This window comes from Lissotriton vulgaris, chromosome 2_1 (genome assembly GCF_964263255.1).
Source record: "Lissotriton vulgaris chromosome 2_1, aLisVul1.2, whole genome shotgun sequence".
In the NCBI taxonomy this organism is placed as follows: Eukaryota; Metazoa; Chordata; class Amphibia; order Caudata; family Salamandridae; genus Lissotriton; species Lissotriton vulgaris.
Window position 1 is genome coordinate 900,528,873 of NC_141687.1, and position 18,424 is coordinate 900,547,296.

Sequence of the window (18,424 nt, forward strand, 5' to 3'; positions counted from 1 at the left end):
ATATCAAATCTCCTCTAAGCTTCTTATCAGCTTTAAATTTTGCCTCAGTGAGCACTGTCTTACTGTAGCATCTTACTTCAAACCTCCTGATGCTCTCTTGTACAGCTGTTTCATAATCACAGGGACGTGTGCAGTTTCTTTTAAGTCTAAGAAATTCGCCATACGGGATACTAGATATTGTCTTTCCCGGATGGCAACTACCTGCGTGCAGCACAGAATTCCCTGCGATGGGTTTCCTGTACAATGCTGTGCACAGTTTCCCCTCCGAAACGAATACCTAAAAATTTACTGTTTCTGTGCTGACTTTGTCCGTGAATTTGAGATTGAGGTTATTGTTATTAAATACCTCAATGTATGCTCTAGCTGACTCTTCTGTGCCTCTATAGATGATAAATAAATCATCTATATATCGGTTCCAGCTTATGACTCTCTGGGTCCATTCTGAATTTCCCTCTGCCCAGGCCACCTGCTCCTCCCACCAGCCCACGAAAAGGTTTGCGAAGCTGAGGGCGAAGCAGGTGCCTATCGCAGTGTCCCGTATCTGTTTAAATAGTTGTTCCTGGAATAGAAAGATGTTATTTCCTATGCAAAATTTGACAAATTCCAGTATCATCTCATTGTGTTCAGCTAAATTCATGGCCTTAGTCCCTAGAAACTATCCCACTGCTTCTACCCCCTGGAGATGGTCAATGCTGGTGAAGAGGCTTGAAATATCAAGTGTCATCATTACCATGTCCTCATTCCAGACCAAATTGTCAATTTTTAACAGGAAGTCTTTAGTGTCCCTTATGTATGACACCAACAATTCATCAAAATCAAAGAGAAAAAAGTCCACAAACCTAGACATCTGTTCTGTCAGGCTTCCTAAGGACGATACAATCGGATGTCCCGGTGGACAGTTTGCATGTTTATGTAGTTTTGGCAGGTGATAAAATGTCAGTATCCTGGGGTGCTTGCATTCCAAAAAGGCAAACTCTTCCTTACTTAACATCCCCCTATGGTACCACTTATTCAAAAGGGAGTAATACGAATTAAAACTTTCTTCAAATACTTTTCTTGTGACTCTCATGTAACTTCTTGTGTCGTTCAATTGCATAAGGGCTTCTTTTACATAGTAGTCCTTGGTCATCAGGACCACATTACCACCCTTATCCGATGGATTACAGATGGTTTCCTTGTCATTCTTCAAATCTGCTATAGCTTTCCTTTGTGTTCTGTGATGTTGTCTCTACCTTGCCTTCTCTTCCCAGGATTGCGGTGTTTCAGAAGATCCTTGATCATCACATCGGTAAATACCTCTTGTGCGTCTGCTGGCATCATAGGACAGAATCGTGACTTTGGTTTAAAAGGACTTCCCGGCCTCACTTGTATTGTTCCTGTCCGGTTTCTATTAAAGATCGAGGAGGGAATCAGTGTCATCGGATTCCCCTCGTCTGCCAGATCTTTCAAATCTGCCAATGTTTCTATATCACCAGCTGTAAGATTGTCTTTTCTTTGATCAGAAGTCTGTTTGTGTATATTCAGAGTGTTTCATTGGACAGAAGCTTAGTCCCAGTTGTAACACCTCTTCTTCTGATTTTTTCAGTTCTCTTGAGGTTAGATTTACAACTGTCAACCCTTCAAAATTCATCTTCTGTTCCATTGCTTTTTGCTTTGTGTCACCCTTGGTGAGGCGCTGCTGGCGCTTGCTCCAGCCGCCTTGCCTTGTCCGACGTTTGTTTACTTTTTTCTTTGTGGTGGTTTCTCCACTGCTTTGCCTCTTCCCCCCGTGCCCCACGTTTCCCTGATCACTTCGAATTCATCTAAAAAAGGGGCCGGCACGGGTGATACGTTTCTTGTATATATATATATTTTTTTTTCACCCCAAAATAAACAGGGAAATACACCTGTTATAGTTAGCTGAGCTAAATATAACTCACGCCTCCACAATTCACTGGTGATAACGTCACATATTACATCATTGCCAGTGATATTACTGATAACATCTCAAATGACATCACTGATGACATCATCCACATAATCTCTGATGCATCTGATGATGATATAATCTTTCATATACCCACTCAAGCAGAAACACATGCATGCATACCTTCACAAACTTGTACAGACTTACAACAGTGATATGGTGATGATTGCTGTTTTACATTTGGCAGACCTAACATTCTGAGCAGTCGATGAATAGTGAACTTTCAAGAGAAAAGTGAGGTTTAATACATCTTGGGAGAAGGATACGTGATTAGGCTACTTTGTATGAGTCTGTGGTGTGGTACAATCGAGGTAGGCCCCTTTCTGCACCTCTGTTGCTTCTTTCTGCACTTCTCTTTCTTATTTTTGCACCTTTCTTCCTTTTTCTGGATTTCTGTTGCCTCTCCCTGCATTTTTCTTGCTTCTTTCTGCACCTTTCTTCCACTTTATGCACCTGTCTTGCATCTTTCTGCACTTCTCTTGCTTCTTTCTGCACCTTTCTTCCTCTTTCTGTACATGTCCTAACTATGTAGGCATAGTTAGAAATTAGCATTTAAAAAAACCTTAGAAATTCACTGAAAGAAAACACAGGTTTCCGGGACATTATAATTATTATTAGTGCTTAAAAAACCTTTGAAATTCACTGAAAAACAACAGAGGTTTGAGGGACGTTATATAGTTAGGAATTTGCATTTTAAAAAACTGAACATTTCACAGAAAAAAACAGAGGTTTCAGGGACGTTATAGTTAGGAATTAGCATTTAAAAAACCTTAGTCATTCACTGAAAAAACCACAGGTTTTAGGGACGTTATAGTTAGGCTAGCATTCTACTCGTACAACACCAGAGAAATTCAGCCACTATAGTTAGCTGAGCTGACTATAATTCGCGCCCCCGCAATGCACTGCTGATGACATCACATATTACATCACTCGTGACATGGTCAGTGACATCACTCATGACATCTCAATGAAATCAATGATGACATCATCTACTTAATAGCTGATGCACCTCCTTACACCCTAATATAACCTTTCATACACCCACTCAAAAATACAGACTACCATTCTCGGAACTATAGACACACCAATACCAGTATGTACATACTTATGCACTGATTCTTAGGTCTACACACATCCACTCACTCATTCATACAGCCATTCATACACCCAGTCTCTCACCAAAACAAATACATTTGTAAAACATATTTATTTTACAGAAAGACACACATTCACTGGATGGTGTCATCAGTGATGTCATGAGTAATCACTGACCATGTCATGAGTGATGTAACATGTGACGTCATCAGCAGTGCATTGCAGGCGCGCAAGTTATAGTGTGTTCAACTAACTTTAACGTGGGAATTTCAATGGTTTTATGTCAGTAAAAATTCCAGCTAACTATAACTGGTGTGAAACCTATGTTTTTTTCAGTGAATTTCATAGGTTTTTTAAATGCTAATTCCTAACTATTACTGGTGTGAAACCTATGGTTTTTTCAGTGAATTTCATAGGTTTTTTAAATGCTAATTCCTAACTATATAGAGGGCCTCAAACCTATGTTTTTTTCAGTGAATTTCAAAGGTTTTTTAATAGCAAATTTCTATAGGTATGAAATGTAATATTTTTTATAATGAATCCTATATTATATATTTATGTAATACTATTTTTTTATGTATATTGTTCATGTTTTTTTTTTTTTTGCCCTGGAGCGCTCCTGGTGCGCGTCCCGGTGAGCGCACCGGTAAGCGCAGTCTTGCGGCGCGCCCCGGGGCGCGTACTGGTGAGCGTCCCGTTAGCGCTAATGCCGCGAACGAAAACATCATCGTGACATATCGTGTAGCCGCGTCCGCGTGATACGCACGGCGTAAGCGCACCCGGAAGCACTCGAGCGCATGCAATCGCGCTACGTAACCATCCGGCGCGCCCCGGGGCGCACCCGGGGCGCGTAGCGTAAGCGCGTCGGGTCATGTGACCTAAAAATAACACTTTTTATTGGTTCAGGACAGTTTTGGTTTCCAAATGATGAAAGCCCTGGTCATGTGACCTGAAAATAACACTTTTCATTGGTTCAGGACAGTTTTTTTTCCTAATGATGAAAGCCCCCACCTTTTTTCCTCATTCTCACTTTGTACTTTGAGTGAGGAAGACCTGTTTCCAGAGCTATTACTAATTTGTACGCAGAAATGGCTTCAGTAGCAGCAGCAGCAGGAGCATCTCAGCCACCACCACCACCAAGAGGACCACCACAACACCACAGTGGTGGAGATGAAGAAGAGGAGGAGGAGGAGGAGGAGGAGGAGAGGAGGAGGTTCCTGCCAGAAGATAATACCCCATATAGGCCAAAGCAGCACATTATCTGGGAGTTTTTTTCAATCCCAAAGGACCTCAAAAAAGTGAATGCGCCAAGGGTTACTTGCCTAATCTGTGGCACTGAACTTTCAAGGGGGAACCCTAACAAAAAGTACTCTTTTGGCAATAACACCATGATTCGCCACATGCAACGCCGGCACCCTAACAACTATGCTGCGGCAGAGGTCAGAGAACTGGCCAGAAACCCTCCCCATTCTTCACCCAGCACCTCCAAAAGTAAGCCACCCACTACATCGGGTCCAGAGACAAGGGAGATGGTCCCAAACATACAACCCCAGTTTGGCCAATACAAAATCAGTTGTATATTTTGTAGTAAAACAATTACCTATGGTAAGCAAAGCATAAAACTTATCCACCGTGCTGGTGACAACCACAATTGCCCCAAAAAACCTTAATTTTTTCCTGATTTTTTTTTCTCCAGTTGAGCCGTTTACAATTCCCTGTTTTTTATTTCTCCCCATAAAAATAAAAAAATATATAAAATTGTTCATAAAAGCCAAAAAAAGTAGAGGGGGGCGCTAGAGGGCGCCGGACAAGATGGCCGCACTTGTGTGAGGCTCCGTCCCGGCCGTTGCAAATCCGCTGAAATATCCTGTTTTTCCCCCGGCTCTCTTGCCTTACACCCCGGCGGAGTCAATTCCGCTACCGTCGGTGACCCCCTGAGACGTTTTGCGGAAGGATTGCGGCTGTGTTGACAGTGTCTGGAGCGGAGCGGCCCGCGCTGGGACGTGCAGGACGGCGACCCGGCGGCTGCGGAGCTGTGACTTCGGGGAGATCTGTGAGCTGGCCACACTCGCTGCCTATGTGAGCGGAGCCTGGGAGGCGGCGTGTCGGGTCTGCTGAAGCGCGGAGACGGACCTGCCCGCGGATCCTTTGGAGCAGCCTCGGAGCGCTGGACGGCCTGGACTTGGCCCTGCTGGTCCCGGTGAGTGGGGCGGGGTATCACGCTAGCTCGGTGCTGTGGAGGTGGTACTGGGCCGCGTCGGCCCGCGCCGCGTGAGCTGGGACCGGGGGGGGGCTGGAGGAAGGGTCGGCTGAGGTGCAGTCGGGAGAGCAGACGGGAGCTGCGCTGGGCTGCCTGTAGAAGCACTCGTGGGCACACGGGTCCCCTGGGGGGACTACTACATTAGAGGCCGCGGAGCGAAGGAGCATCCGCCATCTTGGGCATTCTATCTGCACTGCTGTAGTCTGTGTGCTTGCGAATCGAGTTCCTCCAGCGCACACTGTTCTAGCATCGGATCTGTCGGGGGGCCCTCTTGGGGACTGCACAAGACTGTATACGCCTGCACTGAGTTGAGGCATAGACATTATTTTGGCGCGTTCTGCCCGCTGCGGTGGAGGGACTGTTTGGCCTAAACTGAACATACCTGAAGGCCTGGGCCTGGACGTGCTCCAGGGCAGGTAGCAACAAGTGTGGGATCTGCTGTTCTTTTGTGCAGCTTCGCTGGCCATACTGCCCCAAGTGCCTACACCTGAAACCGCGTCGGCCCAATCGCAGGCATGGGCAGGACCGAAAGAAACCAGCCAAAACTTAATTTTGAAGCAAAGAGGACTACGCAGGCTTCCTCCCAGGCGCCCGTGGACTCTGATCAGGGGGGGGCTGCTGGGGGTACACCTAATCTAGAATCCACACTGGTGGCAATGCAAAAGACTCTACAATCTATCGAGGGCACTATGGAGTCAGTCAATCATCGTCTGGATCAAATGGCGACGCAATTTGACCGCCAGAACGAGCGGATGGGCGAGGTGGAGCAGCGAGTTTCGGCCACGGAGGATGGCCTGGCAACAGCCTCGTCCAAAGTGTTCAGTATGGAAAGGGTTCTGGCGGTAATACAAGCGAAGAATGAGGAGTTGGAAGGGAGGTCTAGGAGGAACAACGTTCGCGTTACAGGTCTGCCAGAGTCCACAAATGTGGGGCGCATGGAAGACTACATGGAACGAATGATAGTTGACATATTTGGCGCTGACCATCTATCTCGCATATTCATTGTGGAGCGTGCTCATCGCTCTCTGGCCAAGAAACCCCCGCCGGGAGCGCCGCCGCGTCCTATTGTGGCTAGGATCCTGAACTACAGGGACCGGTACACCATCCTGCGGCTGGCCAGGGAGAAGGGCTCCATTGAATATCAGGGCAATAAATTGGAGTTCTTTCCCGACTTCACCATGGCGGTACAGACTGCACGGAAAGAATTCGCTGCGGTGAAACAGTTGCTGAGAACCGAGAACGTGGTTTATGCCATGCTGTACCCTGCGCGCCTTAGGATTGGGCCTCCTTCGGATAACAAAATCTTCTCTTCGCCCAAGGCGGCCATGGACTATGCCAAGAAACTGAAAAAACGTGCTAAAGAACCGCCGGGGCGTCATGAGGGTGATGATGAACGACTGGAAGAGGAGGATTGAATTGAGTCGCACTGCTAGCCCTGGTGCGGAGGGAACTGCGGGTGAATGCACTGGGCTGCTTCTGTTACGGTGTGTTCTTTGTTAATCGGGGGCCACGAGGGCGCTTTAACATTTGATCTTAACACTACTGCTTTGGAAGATGCGGGGGGCGATGCTCAGGCTGCCGCTGGTCCTGCTTATACCGCCTACCCGCCTCAATGGGGGCTTTCTACAGGATCAACTTGGCTGAATGAGATCCTGTTGGACACTGTGAGTCCCCACGCTTGCCGCAGTGGCACCTCTGCGCCTTGTGAGCACCGCTTTGGGAGAGGACGCTTCATGGGCGCCCAGTGCAATGTTCTGATACATGAATACTACTGTGTTTGAAGCTCTGACCGGGGTGTGGGGGGGGGAGTGGGGGTTGTTAATGACGGCAATGGTCTAAGCTCTCGTCAGTTCTGGCGGGGGTGAGGCGCCGCTACGTCCCCGGATAAGGGAGATCCCCAAAATGTGGTTGTTTGCACTGTTGGGGGTTGCAAAGGGGGGGGTGTGGGGACTCTTTGGCAAATTGGGGGTGCTGAAGTGGGTGGAGGGTTGGGGGAAGGGAAGTTGAGATTTGTTGTGCTGTTTGGGTTTTTCCTGATCAATGAGACAAAGTTTGTGAACCGAATAGGGGGCGAGTGGGGTCACAGCAGGGGCTGTGGGAAGCTTACCTGCATTAATGATGTCGACTCCGGGCTGGAGCGGGGGGAGGGGGGGACTGCAACGAGGGAGCTGCTGGGATGACATCACTGCTGGGATGCTTACACACTTGGCGACATGGATAGGGGGGGCAACCTAAATTGTGTTACATGGAATGTGCGAGGGTTGAATAAGCCGCAAAAAACACGACAAATGCTTGCCTTTCTCAATAGACACGGAGCACAAGTGGTGTTTCTGCAGGAGACGCATCTGAGGGGCACGGCGGCCGAAATGGTGGGCAAACAGTGGGCGGGGGCGAGGTGGGCCACGGCGTATTCTTCCTATGCCCGTGGGGTAATGATTTTGATTAAAAAGAATGTTCCATTTGAGGTGATGCATGTGGACGTGGACCAGGATGGTAGATATATTGTTGTGCAGGGTAAATTGTGTGGCACGCTGGTCACTCTTCTCAATGTTTACGGTCCTAATATAGATAATCCTGATTTTTTCGTTGCTCTCTGGAACAAGCTGTATGCACTGCCGCCCTCGGCTATCCTCTGTGGGGGGGATTGGAATGTTACATTAGACTCTGAGTTGGACAGGAGGCAGGATCGGCCCCATGAACGTAAGAAGGCGACGAATGCAGTGTGTGAGGGAATGCATGGCCTGCACTTGGTGGATGTTTGGCGTCTGCGGAATCCTGGCAGACGGGAAGGGACTTGCTACACGTCGGCGCATAATACGTGGTCGAGACTGGATTTTTGGCTATTGACCCGAGATGTGAGTGGTTGGGTGATGACTGTGGAACATCTGCCCCGCACGCTGTCTGATCATGCCCCTGTTAAATTGCAACTGCGGATGCCTATGCACACTCCTGCTCCATTCACTTGGCGACTCTCTCCTGGAGTGTTAACGGATCAAGTGCTGAGTGAACGTCTACGACAGGTGATTGAGGAATTTTTTTAGATCAATGTGGGCTCTGTTGATAGTATGCTCACGGTGTGGGAGGCCTTTAAGGTCTCAGTGCGGGGTGCTTGCATTGGGCTGCGGTCCGGGGTCCTCACGTCCATCAGGGACTCTATGTCCAGATTGGAGAGGGAGCTGATGTCTCTGGAGCGACAACTGGAGGAGGGGGCGGAAATCACACTATTAGCTGATGTTAGGGCAAAGGTTACAGAATATAACGAATTAGCCGACCAGGAAGTGAAGTTTCTGTCCAAACGAGCTACGGCCAGGTACTATGGTGAAGGGGGTAGGCCGGGTAAGGGGCTCGCTGATAGAATTCGCGATCCTTGGGCAAAGCACTGTTCTGTCTTGGAAATTGAGGATCAGGGAGAAGTGGTGACCACGACGGAAGGCATACTCGCCTGCTTCTCGAGTCATTATGCACGACTCTATGAACATAGGGAAACGGCAGATGAGGCAGACATAACACGATATTTGGAGGATGTGGCGCTGGTGTGGCTCTCCAGGGGTCAACAGGAATTCCTAATGCACCATATCACTGAAGCGGAGTTCAGAGATGCTATCGCTGCACTCCCGAATGGAAAAGCGGCTGGCACAGATGGCTTACCTGCCGAATTTTATAAGACCTTTGCAGACTTGCTTATACCGCGGTTGGCTATGGTTTTGGAGGAGGCCTTTGAATGCGGACGGCTTCCGGGGACCATGAGAGAAGCACTATTGGTGGCGCTCCCCAAACCCGGTAAACCTCTGAATAAATGTGAATCATACCGCCCGCTTTCCCTTATGAACACTGACGTTAAAATAATTGCCAAGGTGTTAGCCACGAGACTGCGGCTACTCCTACCGGTCATGGTACTGCCTGACCAGTCGGGATTTATCCCTCTCCGGTCCACTACTCACAATCTACGGACACTGTTCGCCGTACTGCATCTCCTTAAGCCAGACCTGGCTGCGGTGGCGGTCATGCTGGATGCCGCCAAGGCCTTTGATTCAGTGGCATGGAGGTACATGGTGGCAGTACTACACCGGATGGGAGTCCCTTTCTTTTTCACGTCTCTGATCGCCCTGCTATATAATGCGCCCACGGCAAGAGTTAGGGTTAATGGGTTTGTCTCTTCCTCCTTTCCGATACAGCGGGGGACAAGACAGGGGTGCCCTCTCTCGCCCCTGCTTTTTGCAATAATGATGGAGCCACTGGCCTGTATATTACGGCAAAGGTATGCGGACGCAGCATTGAAATTTCCTCTCAGGTCACTGGCCGTCTCGATGTATGCCGATGACATGGTCCTATACGTCAGGGACCCCGCACTCCACCTTGAACGCATACTTCGTGAATTCATTAAATTCGGTAGGCACTCCGGACTGACCATAAACTGGGACAAGTCGATTGTGCTCCCTCTCACGGATGCTACCCATCGAGTCCCATTGGACTTTCCGCTGGAATGGGCGACGGAGTCGGTTAGATACCTGGGAGTCTGGGTGCATAGGGATTGTCAAGAAGTCATACGGGCCAATTATGGCGTTGCCATTTCCAAGCTGGAGGATCAGGTGGCGAGATGGACTCACTTGCCGCTTACTCTGGCGGACAGAGTGTCGCTAATCAAAATGGTGGTGCTTCCGAAATTTCTTTATCTCTTTACAAACATCCCGATTGCGTTGACATCCCACTTTTTTGCGAGACTCAGATCCCTGTTACTCTCTCTCACCTGGGCTGGCAAGAGGCCGCGAGTGACTTGGGAGGTGCTGGTCAAGCCATATGATCTGGGTGGGTTTGCCCTGCCGGACATGCGACTTTATTATCTGTGTGCGCAGGCGCACTTTGCGAGTTACTGGATAACCGCCCCGCCATACACTCCGCACGTGGCGCTGGAAGCAAGCGCGGTTTTGCCATACCCCTTAAGGGCTATGATCACCAATAAACATTCGGTGTTTGAGAAGGGGGAGATTGACACAGTGCGACTCACGGCGACTGCGTGGCACAGCTTGGGTAAACGGGCTGATAGGCTGCCGCTATACGCCCCGGCTATGCCACTACTTTATCACTCAGATATCTCTGTGACGGGAGAGCCGGGAGGGTTGCAGATCCTGAGGGAAGCTGGGCTACAGACCATGGGAGACCTGTTTCCTGGAGCCTCGTTTATCTCTTTACAGGAGATGACGGTCAACTCGACGAATGCCACTATGTCCACCTTTATGTATGTTAGATTGCGGGCCGCTGTGCGTGACTTATATCCTACGTATCCGGAAGAACCTCTGGCCCTAAGTGCCTTGCAGTTGCTATATACGGTTAAAGACAGGACTAAATTGTTATCTAAACTATATAAGGCTGCACAAGAAGATGAGGGCGGGGGGGCGGCGCTGGCTAGAGCACGATGGAACAGGGACCTCCCGGAACCGCTGAGTGACGATGAGTGGAATGAATGCTGTTCTATGACGGGGGGGTATGTGATCAATGGCAACTTCCGCCTTCTACATTATAAGTTTCTGCAACAATGGTACTATACGCCTACCCAACTGGTGAGATATGGCCTTAGGTCCACTGCTCAATGTGTCCGATGTGGGGCCGAGGAGGCCGACTTTATTCATCTGGCCTGGGGGTGCCCCCGAGTCTACGGTTTCTGGAGAGAGGTGACTGAAAGGCTGACTGTCATCGCTTCGGTTGAGGTGAAGCTGGATGTACGCCTGTGTCTTTTGGGTATCGCTTCTGGTGTGGCTGCTCCGTTGCGCCGTTTCGTGGTGCTGGCGCTTCAGTTGGCCAAGAGGAGAGTCGCTATGGTTTGGGGAGGGAGGAGAGCGCCTGAGGTGCAACTGTGGCTGAAGGACATGGCCTATTGCAGGGACCAACTGAACTGCTACTATGACGAATTGCCTGCGGTGGCCCGTCCGAGGGACGTATGGACACCGTTCACACTGTACATGCTGTCTTTGACAGAATCTGACAGTGATGATAGCGTGGCTACAGCATTGTCTGTTGGGGGGGATGCAGCTGCGTGAGGTGTCCTGGTGGCGTGTCGCTAAGACTACCTTGTATGTGATGTGGAGTACTCTCTGGTTACTTACTACAAATACCTAGACAGTGCTCGTGTGAGTGGGAATGTTTTGATCTGCTGAGATGGGCATGCTGGTGCGCCTTCTTATGCCTCACTACAGCCTATGGGAAGTTATGGGAGAGAGGTGAAGGCTTCCTTCTCTGGAGGCCCTGCCGGACGTCCGTGGTATCGCCTATCCTATCATGTTCTGGCTGATGGACTTGGACTATTCTTTCTGATCAGGTTACGTTGGGGGGGGGGGGCTCGGGGTTATCGGCGTTGTTTTTGTTTATAAAAACTGAAATTAGACCGAGATCACATGGGGGCACAACGACCGCAATCGATGGGAGTGTTGGTCCTAATGCTTATGACTATGCTGTAGTGCCTATTTGAGCTAAGGATTCTAGACTTCTGCACTCGTACCTCTGGAGTATTATCTCAAGCTTGTATAATATGTGTGACACTCTGATGGCGGCCGGCCCCAGCAGTGGGTTGTAGGCACACCGCTGTGTATATGAACAATGTGCAATAAAGGTCTTCCAAAAAAAAAAAAAAAAAAAAAAAAAAAAGCCAAAAAAAGTACAAAATGTTAAAAAAACAATAACAAAATATAAAACAACAAAACGAAGAAAAAAAACAGTTCTTTTTAGAACTACCTCCAATTTATAAAAAAAGGCTACATTTTTAAAAAACTCTGTCATTCTTTTTTCCCTATGGTACTACGCTCCCCGGTACGCTCCCCGGTGTGCGTACCGGGCGCTCCCCCCGCGCAAATCGAAAAAAAAAAACAATTGCCCCGCGGGGCCCTTTTATGGCCCCCACATCAAACCTAGGGGGTCAGGGGGGGTCTACTCTACCCTCTTTTGGTCATTTCCGCCTTTGTTTTTGTCACCTCTTGTATCTCAAACCTACCGATACACAAGATGGCGGCCACTCCGGACTGTTTGGAATGTTGACAGACACCCGAGAGCCAATCAGCTTTCCCCTCGTGAACTCGCGTAGCGCGCTGGTACGCGCCCCGGTGCGCGTACCGGGGCGCGCTTATAGATATATATATTTTTTTGAACCTAAATTACTCAAAATCCACTGGAGCACATATCTTGAGACAAAGCAAAGGCACATCGGGCTACCAGTCCCTACAATTTTGCCAAGTTTGGTGGAAATCCATTCAGCCGTTCGGGCTAAAAGTGAGTTCAACCGCCCTATGGAAATTAACATGGGGCAAACACGTTTTGGGACCCCCCTTTTATCTCGGCCCCCGCTTGACGAATCCCCCACACTTTGTAAACCCCTGCGCCACATTATACCTACGTCAGGTGTAATGTATGCAAAAGGGGCGTATTGACTCAAGAAAGGGTCATAGAGGTGACGCAGTGAATAAACTAGGTTTTCCCCATGCTACGCTCCCCGGTCCGCTCCCCGGTGCGCGTACCGGGCGCTTCCCCCGCGAAAATTGAAAAAATTTGTTTTTATTTTTTCTCCCGCGGAGCCCTTTCATAGCCCCCACATCAAACCTATGGGGTCAGGGGGGGTCTACTCTGCCCCCTTATGGTCATTTCTCGCTTTGTTTTTGCCACCTCTTGTGTCTTGATCTTACCGAGACACAAGATGGCGGCCGTTCCAGACAGTTTTGAATGTTTACAGACACCCGAGAGCCAATCAGTTGCCATCCTAAAAGTTTGGTCTACAGTATCCCATATGGGGACCTATTGCGCGCCAGGCGCAATTGCAGTACCCAAGATGGATATAAAAAAGAAGAAGCTGTGATGTGCCAGAGGTTCAGGCAGAGAGGATATGGTAACAAAGTAATTGCGAAAGCTGTAGAACGGAGTCACAAAAAATCTAGGGATGAACTACTAGCTCCCAAACCACCCCAGACACAATCTGAAATCATCAGATTCATTACCACTTTCTCTGGACAATCTCAGGATGTAAGGAAGGTGTTTAAAAAACATTGGCATGTTTCAAACACTGATGAACATCTTAAGAAGTATGTAGGTGACAACCCTCAAATCACATTCAGGAAGGGTAAATCCCTTCGGGATGAACTCAGTCACAATTGTGTGACAGAGAATGATCCACCTGAACATGCCACTAATGCTGGCTTTAGGTGCTGCAAGAAATGTAAAGCTTGCAGATACAGCACAGATTGTAAGAACCTATCGATACCAGGTACTTCCAGGGAATTTACCATCAGAAAGAGATTATCCTGCAATACCCCATATAGTGTCTACTTACTGATATGCCCATGCAACAAGTGGTATGTGGGCAGCACGAAGCATGAGGCAAAAAAGAGGGTATTGGAACATCTTAGAGCGATACGGAACCTCAACAGACAATATCCGGTCGCCAGACATTTCTTTGAATACCACATGCAGGATGAGACCAAATTACGTATGGTGGTCATTGATTGTGTTGAACTAGGTATAAGAGGTGGAAACTATGAACTTTCTATGAGGAAGCTAGAGTCCAAATATATAATTGAATTCCAATGCTTGACTCCATTAGGGCTTAACACCAGTGAGGAACTGTCAGTTCATCTGTATGAAGAATAATTACATGTATCTGATTTACTAGTACATTTGCTGTCTGTATTTTAAATAGTTTTAATTAATTTGTAACAGTTTAATTATTATTTTTTCACAGGTAATGTGGGGACCTGCTGGATACAATGAATCAGCTAAAAAGCGACCTTGTTGAACCATATATACTTACCCTGTCAGTGCCTTTTGCGGTATGGAGTTGTAATTACCCACTTGGGCATGGACTTGTTGCATAATGTTTGGACACATTGGAGACATACTTTGGGAATTATGCGCCGATTCTCCTTTGGCAACAATTTTTGATATAATACATGCCCACTGGGGCAATGATTCGAACTATATGGTTCATAACTTACCTGAATTATTGAGACTGCATGACAGCTATTTAGTCCACTTGGGCTTCATCTGTAAACAACATAAACATAGCTGTCACCATGTTTACATTATGCATTCCAACAGCGAGAGCCAACGATAACATGCGTATTATAGGCGTACTGTTGAACATCCAATGACGATCTAAATGTCATGCACACTGTGATCACGTGATCGCGATTCACGATATGCAACTAATTTGTGATATTGATACAACTCCTCAGCATTGGGTATAACGAGAGTCTGATCAATGAACTCAATATTCCAAATGTGCTTGGTTTATAATTAATTTTCATGTTTTTTCATATTTATTAACATGAGGCACGACATGCAAACTTTTGCTTATATTTGCGTCGTTTTATATTTAGACGTTTTAACATGGGTTGTGAATATGACATAAGGTTCAATTTTGACATTTATGCTTTATGTACGTAATGAATGTATATTTAGTACCTGTACAAGATGGCAGCCCGCATTACCATGGTGGCTATATGTGCACATTGGGGGGGTGTTTTGAGCACTTTAAAAATGGCCGTCATTGTTTGTTTGACGAGCGTGAGCAAGCCTTATCGGCGAAACGCGTCGCACTTTTTCACTTGCTAAATACATTTCTGCAAACACACTCCTGGTGTCCTGGCTTACTTCAGAATAAAAGAGGTAATTTTGGTACATATATATATATATATATATATATATATATATATATATATATATATATATATATATATATATATATATTACCTACTGGCGGTCGCCAGTAGGTATATATAGTTAGGATTTTTTCTCTTTGGGACTTTTGAAAGTTCTATGTCTAATAACTTTGGCGTTTGTGGATGGAATCGGCTGAAATTTTCAGGAAAATGGCACATTTTGTTTCTGAGCAGCCCCCGAAAATTTGGGGGGGTTTCGTCAGGGGGGGCGAGAAAAAAGGGGGTCCCAAAACGCGTTTTTCCCATGTTTATTTCCATAGGGCGTTTGGCCTCACTTTTAGCTCGAACGGCTGAATGGATTTCCACGAAACTTGGCAAAATTGTAGGGACTGTTAGCCCGATGTGCCTTTGCTGGGTCTCAATATATGTGCTCCAGTGGATTTTGAGAAATTAACATTTTAAAAAACAGATATATCTGTGACAGCGTCCTGGATAGCGCTCCAGATCGCGTACTTTTCGCGTAACGGAGCTTTGCGAAGCGAAGCTGATTGGCTCTCCGGTGTCTGTCAACATTCTAAACAGTCCGGAGCGGCCGCCATCTTGTCTCTCGGTAGGATCGAGAGACAAGAGGAGGAGAAAAACGAAGGGGGAATTTAATGAAAGGGGGCAAGGTAGACCCCTTTTGACCCCCTAGGAATGATGTTGGGGTTATTAAAGGGTCCCGTGGGGAAAATAAAAAAAAACTTGATTTTTCACGGTAGATGCGCTTCCCGGTTCGCGAACCGGGCCGCAAACTGGTAGCGAAACGGGAATTTGCCATTTTGTGTTTCGGTTTAATTCAATTACAGGGTATAAGGGGGTACGGGAGACGTATCCTGACTCCTTATGTTTTCTGAGGGTGGCTGAGGAGGCTCATATATGTTGATACATGTCTTCCAGCGGCTGTGCGTGAGCGTTTTTTTTTTTTTGCTGCGTGACGTCTGTTAACGTTCGATTCGATGGAAATCAGGAACTGTTGACCGCCATTTTGTCACTGCGAGTAAATATTTTGTTAAAAATAATTGTTATAAATTAATCCTTATTGATAAACATTGTCTGCGCCATCTTGCCTTTTTTGCAATGCCACACTTTTGTTGAGCACGGCAGCCATTTTAGATGCCTTGACCAGACCCACTCTCTGCACGCCGCCGATCCTCAGCATGGCTCCCCACGCTCGCAAGCATCTCCCCCACGCACTGGTCACCCCGCTCTCTCTCTCATGCATGGGCCAGAAACCTCCTCCCATCTGCGCTGTTCTTCTCTGAGAATCACACCCTGTGCCCGCCCGACACCTCCCTTTCACCCTATTCACTACCGCACCCTCTGACACTCCTCTTCCTCTGTGTCCGATTGTCCAGGCCGGTCCCAGGCTATCACCTAACCCTGCAGATGTAGTTTATGGCCCCAGCTGTAAAGAATCACCCCTCTTCAAAGGAGTTACAGTAGATCAAGGCCCCCACCCGATGAGATCCGTCACACCACACGCGTTCCTACTATCTGATAACCATCCTGTATTGTGCTTGGGGAGGGGATTCTCACTGTGAGGGTGTGTGGGTCCGAGCCTGAAGCGGAAGATTCCAGAGATGCCTCTTTGTACATCAAAGTTTTTACAATTATGTGTCACATTAAAAATATATAGCACTCCAACAAAGTAGTAGGATTATAACACTTTAATAACTTATAAATATATACAACGCAACAAAAACAGTAAATACATTTAAACATTTTTTTGAAAAAAGAAGCAACAATGGTCAGTAGCTGTGTTTTGTGCGAATAGTCCCAAGGCAGCACAACGTGCTGAGTTCTGGACGGCACCTAGGTGATGTTACCTGGGTGCCGCACTGATTTTTGGTATCCTACAATGCAGCTCCGAAAAACGGCGTGGGGCGTCCCGGGATGCGGGGGGAGGCCTTGTCAGTAGCGGTCTGTTGTGCGAATAGTCCCAAGGCAGCAGAACGCGCTGAGATGTGGATGGCACCAAGGTGATGTCCAGTAAGTTGCCGCACTGGTTTTGGTATCCTACAATGCTGCTCTGAAAAACGGCGTGGGGCGCCCCGGGGGGGGGGGATGCGGCGTGAACGGGCCTCCCCAGGTGGAGGCTCGTCTGCTGTAGTGGGGCGCCCCTTTACCGTTTCCGTTGCCATTCCGCCCGCTTTTGCTACACTGTGCCTCATCCGCCATTCAGCTGTTTATCGCCCGCTCTTGCGGCTACAGCGTCTCGCTCACCATGTAGTTGAGTTGTGCCCACTCTTGCGGTGCAGCGATAGGCGGCTGCCACAGGACTCTTAAAATGGCGGACGGCTCTTCGGATTTGGGCCTGGTCCACTAAAATGGCCCTGGGACACCTTGGAACTTGGACGCTTGTCTGCTAGGTCTTGGACCCCATTCTCGAAAGCGTCCCCTGAGCCTTGAAGATTCTACAAAAGTCTTGGGGGCCCCCGACTCCTGCAGGCTTCCGGTGGGGAGAGGCTGCCATGATTGCTCGCGGAATGACCACGACGGAGCCACGAGATGGTGGTGCTCTCATGCTGACGCCAGCTTCAGTCTGAAACATCCAGAAACAAGGTGGGGCTTTCATCGTTTGGGAAAAAAAAATTTTTTAATCCAATGAAAAGTGTTATTTTTAGGTCATATGATCAAGCCTTCCATCATTAGGAAACCAAAAGTAAAATGAACCAATGAAAAGTTTTATAAACAAGTCACATGACCTGTTATGCGGCATAGGGCTATAAAAAGCGTAGAAAATCCGTTGGCACGTGAGGCGGCGTCAGTAGCGGACCGATGTGCGAATAGGCCGAAGGCAGCACAACGCGCCAAGATCCGGATGGCACCGAGGTGGTGTCCAGCAAGTTGCCGCACTGGTGTGGCCATCCTACAATGCTGCGCCGAAAGTCGGCGTGGGGCGCCCCGTTGGCCTGTGAGGTCGCGTCAGCCAGTGGGGGCTGTTTGAGGATCTGACTGCATTGGAAAGCAATGTGATGCTGTGCGTCGCCCCCAAGATGGAGGCTCCTCGGCTGCAGTGGGGCGCCCCTTAGCGTTTCACTCGCCGTCCAGCTGAGTTGCGCCCGCACTTGCGGCTACAGTAGGCCGAAGGCAGCACAACGCGCCGAGATCTGGATGGCACCGAGGTGGTGTGCGTCGCCCCTAAGATGGAGGCTCCTCGGCTGCAGTGGGGCGCCCCTTGGTGTTTCACTCGCTATCCAGCTGAGTTGCGTCCGCACTTGTGGCTACAGTAGGCCGAAGGCAGCACAACGCGCCGAGATCTGGATGGCACCGAGGTGGTGTCATAGTTGAGAGTTCTGAGCAGCGCTTGTAACACTGTCTGAAGCTTATTTGCAGCTGCTGCAGCTTCACTATTGCCCTGGTGTGGCCAAAGATCGCCCATGACATAGGCGGCCGGCTCCCGGGGTCCGGCGGAACTTTTTTCCT